Raw genomic sequence first — 16,387 nt, 5'->3', positions numbered from 1 at the left:
TCATTTGTAATTCCAGAGCTTTTATTTCCTTCATCATATTGTCCATTTTCAAGCTGGTGCCTTGCTCTGTAGGTGCTGAAGTAGTGGCTGCAATTGGTACTGAGCTTGAAGTGCCTGCTTCTGATGTTGTAACAATGGGAGGGACTATTGTGGTGGTCGTGGGAGGAGCAGCTGTAAGAATCTGAGTTGTTTGAATTGGCTGAGAAGCCAACTCTCCCTGTTTTCCCTATAATGATGCTTCCAAGGCACTCTCTGTCTCTACCAACCTTTTATGTAAGGTTGTAAGCAAAGCTACCACATCCTGCTCCTCTTTTTGCTGGGCCAACTCTGTAGCTTGAGGATGCAATGTGGGTGATAGCCTGATTTGTCTTCTTAGGGAAACTATGTCTTCATCCTTCTTTTTTATCAAAGCTTGTACACCCTTAGGATCGGAGGGATCATGTCCCAGCTCTATGATAATCTCCTCCAAGGACTTGATTCTATTGTCCTTGGCCTGTGACGAAGCTTTCTCCAACTCAAGTTGGGCAGCAGTGTTGTGCAAAGAGTTTTGCAATCTGTGGGCTAACAATGTCTTATCTGCTAGAGTAGAATATACTATCTCCCCAGTCTGCTTGTGTAATTCAATCTGGTCCATCGGATGGATATCCTTGGCAAACACTTCCAGATTAGTTTTAATGTAATCAGCAGCTGATTGGGGTTGCTGAGTTGTAGGTATGAAGTGACCGAGGGTCATTCTTCCTTCCTGGATGTCATAGGCTGCCATTAGCCTTTGTTGGTTAGTAGGGGCCATCTTTATTAGCTGGTTGTACAACTATAGTCTCACTGGTTCATTCCTAGCCTTGATATCAGTAAATGCTTTTTAAATATCATAGGGATGTCTGCCATGTTGCCTTGTGGATGTTACTTCCACTCCCTGCTGTCTCTCTTGCTCCTGCTGAAAGGAGCTGGCCGATGTCTCCATGCTTGGGGGAATTTGTTGTTCTGTGGGGCCCTCTGGCATTTCTTCCTCTGAAAAAGGATTTAGCCTTTGTCTCTTTTCTCCTTGTTGATCTGTAGATATCCCTGGAGGGGTCTCTTCCTGTCTGTCCCTCTTCTTTTCCCTCTCTTCATTAAGAGGTGTCTGCAATACTAGGATTTATGTCACCTTTGCTTGAGTAGAAGGGTCTTGCCCTTAGCTTGGTTCATCTGTAGAACTGACTGATCTGCCATTGTTTCTTGATGTCCCAAATTGTGCACTTGTTCTTCTGAATGTTGCATTTCTTTGCCTTTATCTGTTTCTGCTGGTGGGGCACTTACTTGGGCAGTTTGCTGAGGGGTCGTGGCAGATGAGGTGCCTTCTCCAAGGTGCCGAGGAGCTGTAAAAAAGACCTGTCCAAAAGATTCTAAGTCAACAGATTTTTCCAGGTTCTTCATTGCTTTTTCTGCTATTTCTTCCTCAGAAAATTCTTCAAGAAGAGTGCCCTTTACGCATTCTTGTTGATTAGCAAATTGTTCAATTTGAGGGATACTGCAGTGTTCATATGCTGCAAGCCTGTATTTGATTCTTCTAAGGCTTATAAAGTGATTGGGGTCATATGGTGCCCAATAAAAGCTTGTTTTTAATAACAGAAAATTTTTCAACATTGTGTCTGCCTCCACCCAAGCTTCTTCTCTCTTATTGAAAATAAATGGGCCCAATTGATTTTTGATTTTTAGCTGTGCCTTTTTGCTTTTGCCAAAGAAATGCACCATATCTGCATTACCAAATTTCCGAAAGTATTCTAAGGAAAATAGTCTCATGGGGACATATTTGGGCAGTCGGTAGGGGGCTAATTCACAGCCATAGACCCTGATTATGGTGTGGTTTTGGTAGAAATACCAGTCACCAATGCTGTAGCTTTTGGAAAGCTGTAGAATCTTTTGCATCTCATCAGTGAGTCTGGGGGGAGGATCTGTTGATAGTAAGCAGGTAGCTGGATAGATAAACAGGTCAATGAACTCACAGTAGGTATATGGAGAGTAATAAACATGGTGGCAGACTGATGACCAAAATATTACAGACCTTCGCTCCCCCTTAGCATCCAATTTTCTGAGGCAGACTGGGAAACTATCAGGCTGATAGTACAGCAACAAGTGATATATATAGGAGGTATGTTTGAACACCCTTTCTCTCTCCAGGTTCATGAATTGCTCATGAATCTTATCAGCAATGAAGGTGGCATAATCATACTGGACAGCAGGGGGCTGTCCTGGAGAAAACATGGACAACATTACCAAAACTGTTTCGTCAACATACTCACTGGTATTGAATCCCAGGATGCAGGATATGATGTCTACTAGCATTCTCCCTGTTTCATTAAGCCATACATGCAGATAAGTAGGAGGTTGCTGGAATTGACAATCTGGTTGCATGAACAGCTGGGCAATTCTTGTGATCTCTGAGCTGGGCAGCTTGGTACCTTGGTCAAGCAAAAGTTTCATGGAGAGAGGAACCAGAGGCTTTGTTGGCTCAAAGTTCAGCATCTTGTTTATGGCTTGAGGGGTGATGTGAAACAAAACATTACCAGAAGGAGCCAAAACTGCTCTTTGAGTGGGCTCATAATTCTCACAGCACTAGTGGATAAGGTCAGGGAATACATTTACTTGTGGGAGGTAATAAATTAGCAAATTGGACTCCCAGATACCAAGGATATCAGCATTGGTTCTGTATCTTTTCCTTAACTCACAAAAGGTTTCAATGTGATACTTGTGAGTCAGTTCCACTGTCTCCTTCATTTGATAGTCCCTGTCAACAAGGGGCTGCCATTCCAAGTTCCTCTGTGGTGCATTTAGTGGTGCAATATTGAGGGCAACCGGGGCCTCCATGTTTTGACTGTGATTACAGTTGGATTAGGCCTGTATTTCAGCAAGGGACAGAGCTCTGATGATGACTTGGTGAGCAAGGAACTCACAGTTTCAAGTTCTGTGCAGAAATATTATTGAGTAGAACTCAATGAAACGAAGACTGTGCAAAGCTCTGCAATTAGTACACTGGAAAGGGAGAAAAATAAAGGGCTTTAGCAAAATGTCCTTAGTAGTTCGGCGGGCAAATTTGAGCTGTAATTCGAGCTGGGGATGTCAATTTTATCAGGGGGCAGAGATGCCAGGTCTTGGCCACAACTATAGTTATGTGGGGCAGAGAGGAGAAGGTTGCAGGTGCCAATATGTTTCAATGTGGATTTTCAGGTATATTTGGCTAATTTTGCAGAGAAATCATGAAAAACAGGGTTACTGGTGTTTTTCGGGTAAATACCTGTTCACTAGGAGAAATGATGTGGTGAATGGTTGCGAGCGGAGGCCGAACAGGTCGGATTGCAAGTCGAATAGGCCCTGGTGACTATCAGGCATGTCGAATGTGCACTAGTTGTAAATGGCATGCAAAAGTTTGCAACGTTCGTTTGCATAAAAAACAAACGAAAACGACGTTTTTGCCCTTTTTAACACAAATTTGGGTTTTTGCGGAATTTTGGCGCTTTTTTGTCATGACGTCATCGACGGGTCCCGGGTACGGAAGGGTGACGTGGCAGTTGACTGGGCCGACGACATGGCACAGGACATGATGGCGGGGTAGGGACGGAGGCAGATGTGGTGACAATGACACGGGGCGACAATAGGTCGACGCAAGAGTGACGTAAGAGGCGACGTGGCACTGACGTCGGGGGCGGAGAGACATAAGGCGGTTTGTGGTTTTATCGGGCTGCCTTCTGTACAGGTGTGGTATTTGTCAGAGGGGCTCCGATGCAATCAAAACGGGACACCTGTCTTTTGTACAGCGGAGAAACCGCTAGGCTATCGGAGGGTAACCGTCGATCGTCAGGGCGGCTTCGAAATCGGTGAGAGCCGTCGGATGGGGAGGGCCCAATCCGACGGTGGACGGAACTGTGAGCTACGGGTACGATAATGTACAGGGCCCGCTGAATATTATATCATTTGTTTATATGGCGGGGGTTCAAAACTTTGGGTTTGTGGGTTTTGCGGGTTATTTGCGCCGGAAGTGTTTAATGTTTAAATAAACATTTGAACACCCAATCTTAACAAAGAGCGCAAAAAGGGTAGAATAGTAAGGTTTAAGGGTAAAGGGGAGTGGTTATTAATTTAACTAGAGGTTAAATTAACTCCGGGTTAGGACGCGGAAGGGTTAATAGTAGTCCCGGATGGACTATTATTCCCCTAAAATATATTTATATGGCTATACTGCCATAGGGTGGGATATTTAATACATTTTTTGGATTTTATATAGTTTTTTGTAGAAGTAGGGACAAGGAAGTGGTTTCAAGGAGCTATATAATAGAATTAGGGGTTAATATGAGTTTATGGATTGAAACTGAATGGGTGAATGCTAAGTCCATAGTATGAAAACTTAGAGATAGGAAGATGAAAGGAGTATAGAATGATTTATACACAAGAAATGTGGCTTCTTTTCATTGAAGAAAGTCAAAGCTTGACTTAGTATTTTTACAAAAATGAAGTGATAACAGGACTGGTTGGGCAGATCCCAAGGTCCTTCAGGGGTGTTAGTAAGAAACTTTGAGGGGGGGGTGAAAGGGAGTTAGACATGCTTCCATCATTCTGCCATCAAACCACTTCTTTGGCATTTCTTTCATTGATGAGACAAGTTGTACTTGACACTACATCAGGTGATCAAAACCTTGCTTTCTGCAACCTCAAACTACCTACCCAGCCTAATACACCTAACATTTTTTCTTCCTTTTGAATGGGTGCACTTAGACTTGTAGACCCTAATTGTCTTCTTTTCTTTTGACTGCCCTCCTATCTAAATGTACCCTTATCTCTTCCAAGGGCCCAGATTACGCTGTTGGGCTCCTTCATTTCTCTACCTAGCTACTCATCTGCCAAGCTTAAGCTGTTTGGACAGATATTCATTCTCTATCTTCTAAAACAAGCAATTTAAACCTAGGGAAGCCAAGATTAAGCTGTTTGGCTTTCCCTTATCTGTAAAACTCTTCAAAAATGGTTTGATTCTTCAAAATGGAACTTCTTGGAAATATGGAACCTTGCAGCATGAAAAGATGACATATTTGGCATGTAAAACAGTCAATCATGAAAAATGAAACCTATTGGTATAGGAACCTAACACTAACCTCAGCGGTTCCTTAGCTTGAATAGTTTTTTTTTAGCTTTGTAGTTTGGTCATTTCTAGCCTGCATAAAAACGCTATGAGCAATGTTATCGTATGGTTCAAGCTAGTTAAAAAATAAACCTACCACTGAGCATATGTTCCCCCAGAGTTCAAGCTCGTTAAAAAATGAACCTACCTTCGATAAATAACCCTTGTGATAAAAAATTATATCAACCTTTTGAACCTTGGTTGTGATTCCTCCATCACCTCCATCCGCTTGGCCGATCATACGCTTCCATTTGATTGTTTACCAATTTGAGGAACAGCTGCGATGAGTGGTCTTGTTAGCCACCCTCTTCACATCGCCATGTTTTGAAAAGTTCCAAGATTACCCGGAACAAGTTGCTACCCCAGATACCACTCGTTCCTCAAAAAATGAGTCCACTTTAAACCCTTTTCAGACTCGCTAAATATGAAAAGATTATCGAGCAATTGGCCTCTCTAGCTCACTAAAGTGATTGGAAGCACCATCCCTCCTATATATTTTAAAATTTTTAGACCTGAGGGATTATCTCATGAAAAAGTTCGAGCGCTTGTCTTTTTCGGCTCGCTAAAGTGATCGAAAGTCATCCCTTTTGTATTATTTTAATCTTTTTTGGACTTAAGGGATTATGCTATGAAAAAGAACTATTGGAGTTCTCTTTTCGTCCCTTTTCAAACTCTCTAAACATGAAAAGGACCGAGTTGTCTTTGTCGTTAAACTCGTTAAAATAATAGCGAAAAACTTGTCCACCAAGACAAGAACGAGTTTCACTATCATTAGGCTTGCTAAAACATAGCGACACGTTTGCCCGAAGGGAAAATTATAGAACAAGCATATGCTCAAGCTTGACAAAAATAAAGAGGTACTAGTCAGCAATGACTGGGGAAAAAGGGAAGAAAACTTAAAGAATTTTATTGGTAGCAGGTCACTCTTGAACATGACACTTTCACTCCATCACCATGATTGAGTCGGGTTGGGTTATTCCGTTCACCGGTCGTATCACCATTGGTCCTCCATACCATCCATATTTTGGGGTTAACACTACCAATCCATCTCAGTGTCACTGATATGTTCAAGAGAAGTCATTCAGAGAATTCACCATCCAGCTAATGCCTCATCCACTGCAATACCTTCACCCTCCATTTTTCATGACCACCATTCCTGAACCTTGTATCATCAGATCGTTTTCACCTCCAAAAAATCATTTGCTTCGTTTCGTGTCATAGATGTGGGATACATTAAGGCCCTCCTATAATGGGTCACTTCTTGTCGACATCAGCTCATTATCCAAGAAGTTGAATTAGAAACAACCATTTCAGTACTTTGAAGCTTGCATGCCTCAATGGCAAGTTTCTCACTTCTGGCAACAGGTTTACATCAATGGCCTTCGACCGAAATATTTTGCGTGGTGTTCGACATCAGATCATATATTCACACCACGTGAATTGTACTGTAGTACCTTGAGGGTCATTATCATTATCAGTGATTCCTCTCGCACTTGTTAACAACTCACATTATTGGCTGGTAATCAGGCGATGTCTTTCCATGTTCGACCTCAGAACATCTGTTCACATGGATTGGCTTGTACATTGGGCGAAGATTGAACGAGTTTTGAAAACCACGGATCTAGTTTCATCCATCTGGGCTGCGATATATTCAGGAACATAAAGACATCAAATGTACACAAAAGCTGCACAAATAGTCATCTAAGCCAGGGAAAATGACTCTTCATATGAAGAATCACCAGTGTGTAACTGTAGACGATTGTTTGTCCTATGTACATGAGAATGAATTTATAAAGCTATAAAGCTGAGCATGGGAATGCCCGCCTCAGCTAGATCATGAAAATAATATGATGATGACGTATTGTATTGTATCTTATACAGGTCACCTTCCAGTTCGAATACCTCGGATCCTCATGATAAAGCACTTCACCCGACATCAAAAGATTTACGACTTCATGCTTTAAGGGGCAACTATTATAGACATATTTGGGCACTGCAACCCCAATCTTATATGTCGATAAACCAATGGCTCTTTAATCCCTAAAAGTGTTGTTTCATACCCTAAAAGATCATGGTCAACTGATTACATCATTCCCCAAAAGTTCCACCTGAAAAACCACTCAAAACTGACCAAAACTGGACCATACTGCCTACTCCACTGTCACGATGCGATGCATACTAACTTCTACACTAGCCAGGCGCGATGCATACTGAAGAGGCCTTCTATGGGGTGCGATGAGTGAGGATGGACAAATTTCCAAGACAGTTTGCTAAGTGGATGCTTATGGAATCTTCTAGAAACTTCTCATATGACACTTACCTCTCTGAATTCGCCCAGTGATGAGTAAAAGATCCAAGAAATCTCCAAGTGGAACCAAAAACAAGAAGTGGAATGACACTAATCAAAAACCCAGAGATGACTTACACCTTTGCAAACATCTATAAATGGATCCCTCATCTGAGAGATCTGGAGGCAGGAATTTTGTAATTTGTAAGGAAGTGCTGATAGTTTGTCTTTGAGAAAAGGCATTGTATTGTTGGGTGATCTTGCTTTTCATGAGGTGAAGAGAGCTTTGATGCTGGGAGGATGATGTGGATCAGACAGCTAGGTTGTAATTCTCCCTTCTACTATTAATAAAGTTCTTTGAGTTTTCCTCCATACAATCATGTATTTGTGAATGTTGTTATTTGTGAATGCCATTGTATGATCAATGTATTTCTGATTCTGCATTGTTTATGATATAATATATCGAGATGCTTTGATGGTGTTTTGTTACTTTGTCTCTACAGGTCTTCATTGAGCGGGAAAAGTAGGAGAAGAGGTGCAAGCTCTATCAAGGGAGAGAGAAATCAAGCAAGGAGTCAAGCGGAAGATCCAGGTTGGTCCCTTTACTTCTCTCTTATCTATAATACATAAAGGAAATCGCAAATTGCTTTGATTATTTGTTTCTAGGATAGCTGCCAATCCTAGTGGGACTAGCAGATCAAAAAGACACTAGTTTTCTCGCAAACACTCTTGCAGACAGAGACAGTACAAAGGTAGATGTAGAGAATACCTTACGTGACTTAGAAAGACAACTTGATGAGAGCTCGTTTCTACAGGCACCTGAACAACAAGAAGCAGCCATGAGCACCCGTCCCATCATGAAGACTCCTTAGAATGAGGAAAAGAACCCCAAAAGGACCAAGGAGGAACCCTCAAGTTCAAGAATGGGCACATCAAATATACAATATGAGACCAGTCAGAGCAAAAGACCTAGGATAAATCTTATTTCAAAGCAGGAAGACACAAAAGGCTCAGTAGAAATAACCGATATTGAGCTGGACAGAAGTAAAGGCACAGCTCCATCTGAGGAAACACAGGGACCATCCACATCACAGACCCAGATTTTGGAAAGGAAACTAAGTGTAGAAGTATCCTCATTCAGTAGGCCTGCTGATAAGGATAAAGATATAAAAGATAGATATAAAGAGATCAAGATGAGAAATGAGAAACTAAAGGCCCAAACTTATGCTCAGTATCTCAAACTCACACCTACTAATCAAACCAGGTTGATGTTTGCTTTCGACATCAAAGAGGGAAAACTACAGATGTCATTCATAAAACCAACTGCACAATAGCCAAGGACATCAGTAGATTACAAGAGAATTGATTTTGAAGTGATGGCAAGGGATATTCATCCCATAGACCAAATTGAGTTTCATAAACAGACTGGAGAAATGATTTACTCCGCCCTTACAGGTAAAGCCATAGCTGCCCAACAACTGCAGAATTCATTGACCAACATCTCAGCTCAATATCAGTTAAAGAAGGCCTCCTCACAGGCCATGGATACTAGAATTAAGTCTTTGAAAGAGTTAGTGATTGAATTTGGATATGATCCCAAAAACATTAAAACCCGTGAGCATCTTATTAAGAAAAAGAATGATGACATTGCAGCACTAAAAAAAATTGAAGGTACCTCAACTGCAGCATCCCCAAACACTGGAAGTTTTGGAGAACCAGACTAGACATGAAGAATTGATGGACCTAGTCCTAAAATTGAATGATCAATTAAGGGAGACAGAGAAGGAATTAGACACTTTAATTCAATTGAAGCAAGGTGATATTACCACTACATCTGCAAATGTCATCCCAACAGTCTCAACAGTAGTCCCTTCCAAGTTGGTAGCCTCATTGGATCCCACAACTCCTATGCCTACAGCACAACCACTTTCAACAAAGTCTACATCAACAGTGGGTGCATCAGGTGAAGAAGCAGCAAAGTTAGTTAGAGCGATGGAGGAAATGTCCATACAGGCTACAGAGATGAATAAGATGAAGGAAAGGATTACAAGCTTGGAAACAGATTGCAAGTTTGCCAAGATCATGCATAAGGAAGAAGTGAACACTACAAGAAAAAATGACATTGGTGAGGGGCGAAAAATGTCACCATAAGCTCATTAGTGACAGTCAAAAGAGCCTTCGTCACCAGAAACTGAACGTCACCAAAGATGGCGTCACCAATAGTATAGGTGTTGTAGTGACATTCAAATTCCATCACCAATAATGATTTATAATGACAGATAGCGACCGTCACCATTTCATATGAGCAATGGTGAGGGACCATAGCCTCCGTCAACAAAAACTGAACGTCACCAAAGGTGGTGTCGCCAAAAGTATAAGTGTTGTAGTGACATATAAATTCCATCACCAATAATGATTTATAATGACAGATAGTCACCGTCACCATTTCATATGAGCAATGGTGACGGACCATAGCCTCCGTCAAAAAAAACTGAATGTCACCAAAGATGGCGTTGCCAAAAGTATAGGTGTTATGGTGACATTCAAGGTCTGTCACGAATATTATAATGACGGATAGTGACTGTCACCATTTCATATTAACAACAATCATTTATTGTGATGGATCTTTCATGATCGTCACTATTGGTGCATATATATGGTGACATTTGTTAACCATCACTAAAAGCCGCATTGCCAAAAGTATAGGTGTTGTGGTGACATTCAAAGTCTATCACGAATAATGACTATAATGACGGACAACGATCATCACCATTTCATATCAACAACAATGATTTATGGTTACAGACCTTTGAGGGTCATCACAAGCGTCCGTTGACCGTCACCATTTCATATTTTGGTGAAGTTCGAAAAATGTCACCAAAGCTCATTACTGCTGGTCAAAAGAGCCTCCGTCACCAAAAATTTATCGTCGCCATTCCATATGGATGTCAAGGCATGATGGAATCGAACCACCAACCTCCTGCTTGTAAAGCAGGTGCTCTTCCATTGAGCTAACACCCTTTAAAGAATTAAACATTTAAAAATTAGACCTTGAAACTTCATAAATTATAAATTCTACAACTTTCAATAATTTAAAGTCTCGAGAATATTTTACTAAACAAGCAAAGCAACATAGAAGCTACAGTTCCCTACCTAATGGTTATGGAAGTTATGAAAAGTGGGTGAAGGGAAAAATAATTATGTATAAGAGAACCAATATGTTCAGTTGAATACTTAATTAGGAGTGAAAATTTGAAGACATTTATAATTTATAAATGACCTTTAACTAGCAAATGCATCAAATATTGCAAATGAAAAGGCATAAGTGGATAGCATACGGAAGAAGAACATTGATGAAGACAAATGCAATATGTTATAGGTTGAGTGAAAAAAAATCTCAAAGTTGTTGTTGTTTGGTGTTTAGATATCTGAATGATATCTAAACTTTTGTGCAAATGTAACACAGATCTCTGAAAACCATGAACGACATATGATAAAATATATATATATATATATATATATATATATATATATATCCCCTTTACATAAACCAACATGCAATTTGAAATTTCATAAATCCGCACTCAAAACGTAACAGCAACCAACAAATAAAAGAAATTGACTTGGACAGAAAGAAATAGCTTCACCTTCATTCTTGAGTTGCTTCTATTTATTTGAATTTGACTCATGACATTCTTTATCTAACAAGGAATCAAAATCATCACTAGTATTAAATTCATCCAACACAGACTTTGGATATCCCACTGACATTTGTGTTTTTGTTGCCATGCCTGAAAACCATGGAGTTTCCTGTCGATAGTAGAATAAGGTGTGCCTGCTGCTCAAGAACACATTCCTTATTAACCATTGTTACTTGACAGAAACCAAAGAGACAACACAATATCAATGTACACAAAATTCCCTACCAAAATATAATCATAACTTAGCAAAGACGTCTAAAAGGTGTTCTTAATTAATAAACTTTGTATTTGGAAATACTCTTTCTTTAGAATTAAAAAAGACTATGTTGTACAACACTTCTATTTATTTATCCGGGCAATTATATCATAGCATATGTCACACAGTGGCAATCTACAATACCTAAAGTAAAAAGACAAATTTTCTCAAGAAAATTGATTTAGAAAAGAGGTTTGAAAACTATAAGTTTGTCATCAAAGCTTTAATTAATTTAACAACAAACTAGTTGGAGTTTGAAAATCAAAATCATTCATAGGAAACAAATAGGACAATGGCCAAAGTCACTATTCACACAAATAAATCTAGAGTCACTATTTCCATTGCAGATAACTAAAATTTGGGCAGTGGTCTAACAATTAGAGTTTATTTGCTAGGAAGACTTATCAATACCATCATTTTTTTTCCATGGTCTGTTGTGCCTCTAGATCTAGATCAGATAGCTTGCCATTCCCAAGTTCTACCTTTCAAGTACTGATTTATGGCTGACCCTTTAAAACACAATTCTACCACTCCATTTTATTTTATTTTGTCAAGACAATTGGCAGGACCTTTCCATCCTCTATTTTACATCATTAATAACCATCCATCAATGAAATAAAGAATAACAGATATACAACAAAGGCCAAAGATGTGCTTGTTGTATACCTATGTTCTAGGACTCATATGACCTTACTGGTGCAAAGAGCTCACCCTGAAAAAATAACATCCACGTGGAATTTACAAAACTTTTTAAAATCAAGCTCCAAGTAAACCAATCAAAATATGAACATCCTTTTAATCAATAAAATCTCTGACTTAGAATAAAAGTGGCCTAGGATAGAATGTTATATCAACCATGTCAAGTAACTAACATCGGGTGAGAAATACAAGCCATGCATATTGGATTAGTGAAATAATTGATCTGGTAAAGCTCAAAAACAGATGACTTACAACTAAGAAACGCAAATAAATGACTTAGAACTAAGACATGAGGTTGCCCTTTCAACCCTATCGTTAAATAACTCTTCTTTATGTCACTTACCATTAAACTTTTTTTGATACCAAGTGGAAGTGGTATTGTAAAATTAACCTTTAATAGTCTGTGTCCATGACTACTTCTCAAGATCCACTCCATTACCAGCATTTGGGGCTAGATAAGATACATGCAAAAACCATCAACATGAAAATGAAATCTACGTCCTTGTAAAAAAATGGGAGGAAAAAAATATCCACAAATTGAAACAAACTGTAGGATACCTCATTCCTGCAACATGATTATCTTGTCATGAACAATAAAAAAATAAATCTGAGAAATGTAGCTTTTGCCACATTTTGACAATGAAATCTTTTGCATATTCTATGAACAATTGATGAAAAAAGTCAACTAAAGCTTGTCAACATTAGGATTATAGTAAAACATAAAGGTGCCACTCTAACACATATATAATCCTAGACATAAGTATCTATACATATAAGTATTTATTGAGGACAATGTATTTTGTGAAATATGGAAGTCAAAACTTTGAAATAACACAATTTATGGTACCACTGCTTTACAAAGTCAATTCATTCAAGTATTTACGAAGTCCATTAAGGGATTTCTTCAAAGTCCAAAGTTCAAACAATTAACATGTAGCCTAAAAAAGCTCAGATTTAAAAAGGAGATAACCCAAAGATGTAGAGTATATATCTCATATTTATATATCCTAATTTCCAGACATTGAAATGACACTTTTTAGCATACTATTATGAATTCAGCCCAAAATGCTAGAAAAAATGTTGATGGTTATTTTGCTAATACAGAAGTTGTATACATGCATTTATTTAAACAGTTAGCTTGCAATCGCAAACATATCTAAGTATGCACACAATACATTGCATCTTTAGTGCTGGTGTGTGAACTTGAGATAGCAAAGTCCAACATTTAACAGTTTGCCTACACTATGCACTAGCCGAATAGGTGAATAATAGTATTGTAGGTATGTGTTATGAATATATGTATTACAGGCCTACAAGAGTATGGTTGGAACAGTCATGTCCAACCCTTCCAAGTTTTCCTATAACTTGCACTGGTCTAATAGGTGAACAATAGAACTATAGGTGTGAATTTTGCATCACTTACCTAAATCCAACACCTTCAACATAGAAATTTCAAAGAATATGTCCAGAACTGGTAGGTAATTTGCAAAATGAAAGAGTTGGCTTGATTGCTTTTGGAGAAGACTAGATTCTTACATTGTTCAATGAAATTCATGACACTTTTCCAAGCTTAGATGGAACAAAAAGGAACCAAGCTAGAGGGTTATTTAAAGAATCCTTAGCCAGGGTAAAATGTTAGCCCTTTTTTGTCAAAAAACATAGATGTAAAAACTTTAAGAAATTCAGTGAAGAGACTGCAGAAAGGTTCATATCAAACCACTAACGTAAACAGAGCTAAGAAATATTGATTTGCAAAAGAGATATTCATGGTCAAATTAACAAGAAAGTGACCTTTTAGCATAGTTAATGCACTAGTGCTGTTGTTACAATATTTGGCCTAAACAATAAACATAAGAAACCCATTTTCAATTTAGTAGGAGCATGCTGGGAAAATAATCTCACAATAATACCCATCATTGAACATTCTAACCCACTAAATCAATTTTATATCCTTTTCAAGTCCTTCAACAAAGTACTTAAAAGTTGTGAACAATGTCATAACAATACTTCTAGCTATAGAACAAGCATTTCAAGCTTGCCTCTGTTTTATGATATGGATATTTTTCCTTCAAACAGAGTTATGTGGCACAGAACCACTCCTTAAGAAAAAATGTGGCTGTAAATGCATGTTGAACTCTCTTAGCACAAATATGCTCTTAGTATGGTATAGGATTCTCAGACTAGTGTCAGGTTTAAGGGTGCCAAAGAATTTATATTTTAACTATGATATGGTGCACGCTTGGCTTCAAGACAACATATTCTTTAGGAATTTCATGTTGGGAAACCTCCAAATCTGTTTCCAGGAAAACTCAAATGGAATTTTTTTTGTATAATGGTTGTGATTCATATGGATGCACATTAATATATATGTTTTTTTTCCTAAATTTGAATAATTTATGTATTTTTTGGTGACCTTTTAGCATAGTTAATGCACTAGTGCTGCTGTTATAATATTTGGCCCAAACAATAAACAAAAAAAACCATTTTCAATTTAGTAGGAGCATGTTGGGAAAATAATCTCACAATAATACCCATCATTGAACATTCTGACCCACTAAATCACTTTTACATCCTTTTGAAGTCCAACAAAATGCTTAAAAGTTGTGAGCAATGTCATAACAATAATTCTAGCTATAGAACAAGCATTTCAAGCTTGCCTCTATTTTATGATATGGATATTTTTCCTTCAGAGTTATGTGCCACATAACCACTTTCACCCTTAAGAAAAAATGTGGTTGTAAATGCATGTTGAACTCTCTTAGCACAAATATGCTCCTAGTATGGTATAGAATTCTCAAACTAGTGGCAGGTTTAAGGGTGCCAAAGACTTTCGATTTTAACTATGATATGGTGTGCGCTTGGCTTCAAGACAACATATTCTTTAGGAATTTCATGTTGGGAAACCTCCAAATCTGTTTCTAGGAAAACTCAAGTTAAATGGAATTTTTTTTGTATAATGGTTGTGATTCATATGGATGCACATTAATATATATGTTTTTTTCATAAATTTGAATAATTTATGTATTTTTTGACCAACCAGTTTTTTTATCTGGTTTTTATCTAGTTTTGATTCGATTTGACAGCAGAAAGAACTCATGAACTTGAGAGGATAAATTAATATCCTCCCCAACCAAGTTCAATTGCCGCTTGTGATGTGATTTTTGTTTGTGAGACAATTGTTGATTTGTACAACAAATGTATATATTCTTGGAATATGATCTAACTATGAATATGGAAGTGTTCAGCTATCTTTTTGAGGACATTGTATTTATGAAAATATGGAAGTCAAATCTTTGAAATAACACAATTTATGGCAGTGATATGCTGGAATTCAAATCCGAAATAACATAATTTTGGACAGTTTAGAACTTCATGTGTGTGTAAGAGCTGAAATCCATGAACATAGTCACAACTCATCATATAATGCTCTAAGTTCTCCAAAATCCTAGATAGAGAAAATGAATAGAAACCTTAGCTCCACCAAAGATATTTCAAAAAGATATTCAAAAAGACATATTAGTGGAGTATCCTTGGTGGAGCTACGGTTTCTTTTGGTTTTCCCTATCAAGGCATTTTGAAAGCATGGAGAATTATATGATATGAAAGCAACCAAGCACAAATAACAGAGGAATATTTACATGGAATCAGAGGTTTGAGATTTAATTGTCTTATTTTCAATCATGGCATTACCTCAACAACAAAGCGAGCTCAGATCTTGTCACTGTGAGATTCCATGACTCCCTTTAAAATTGTAAGCCCCAAGCCTGAAATGATGTCAACTATTTCAAGGAAGAGCCCCCACTCCTCACAAAGCATCTACAATATTGGTGAAAACCAACAGAAGATAACATGACAATGTTAAACCATGTCTCAAAATAACAAAAATGAGTTATTGAATGCAATATAAAAACCTTGTTAATATAAGAAATTAATTGACCTCTATAAGCAATTCTCGGTGTTGACTCATATTCTCCACTATGATAGGGCACCCCATAGTTTGAAGACCCAATTCCATTGTCTAGCTTGCACCACTTTCCAGGTTACCTTTTGAAATAAATCCACCATCCTTATCAAGCACCTACATAGTTTCCAAGGTAATAAACAATTATACTTGACTGGCAAGTTTACAGCGATATTTTTATTTTTTTTAACTGTTGGAAGAAGAAATTTATCAATTGGAGCAAAACAATCGCTGCATGGATGGACAATACATAAAGAAGCACAAGAGATCGAAATTGCAAATGTAAATCCCCAGTTTATCAGAATGGCAATGTCATATTTTAAAGCACCAATAAACA

The 16,387-nt window shown here is 38.1% G+C and overlaps 1 protein-coding gene across 4 annotated transcripts in view; it reads right to left on the bottom strand.

Moving 5' to 3' along the window:
• LOC149228720 (uncharacterized) overlaps positions 1 to 16,387 on the bottom strand; it is a 194,990-nt gene that overhangs the window by 162,615 nt on the left and 15,988 nt on the right. For 2 of the 4 annotated variants that reach the window (XR_016247232.1, XR_016247230.1), the window contains 4 exons: positions 16,027 to 16,167; positions 15,780 to 15,905; positions 12,433 to 12,540; positions 11,692 to 12,102 (listed from right to left, as the gene is read on the bottom strand). The exons of 1 other annotated variant lie outside the window; for it this stretch is intronic. The gene's annotated coding sequence lies outside the window, so the exon portion shown is untranslated. Of the gene's footprint in view, positions 1 to 11,691; positions 12,103 to 12,432; positions 12,541 to 15,779; positions 15,906 to 16,026; positions 16,168 to 16,387 lie in introns of those variants that run through there. One more of the 4 variants, XR_016247231.1, reaches the window with a different exon arrangement.

Source organism: Pinus tabuliformis, chromosome J (assembly GCF_031772625.1).
Source record: "Pinus tabuliformis cultivar Carrire ecotype Pingquan chromosome J, CPIR1, whole genome shotgun sequence".
Lineage (NCBI taxonomy): Eukaryota > Viridiplantae > Streptophyta > Pinopsida > Pinales > Pinaceae > Pinus > Pinus tabuliformis.
This window is presented reverse-complemented; position numbering and strand designations above follow the sequence as displayed.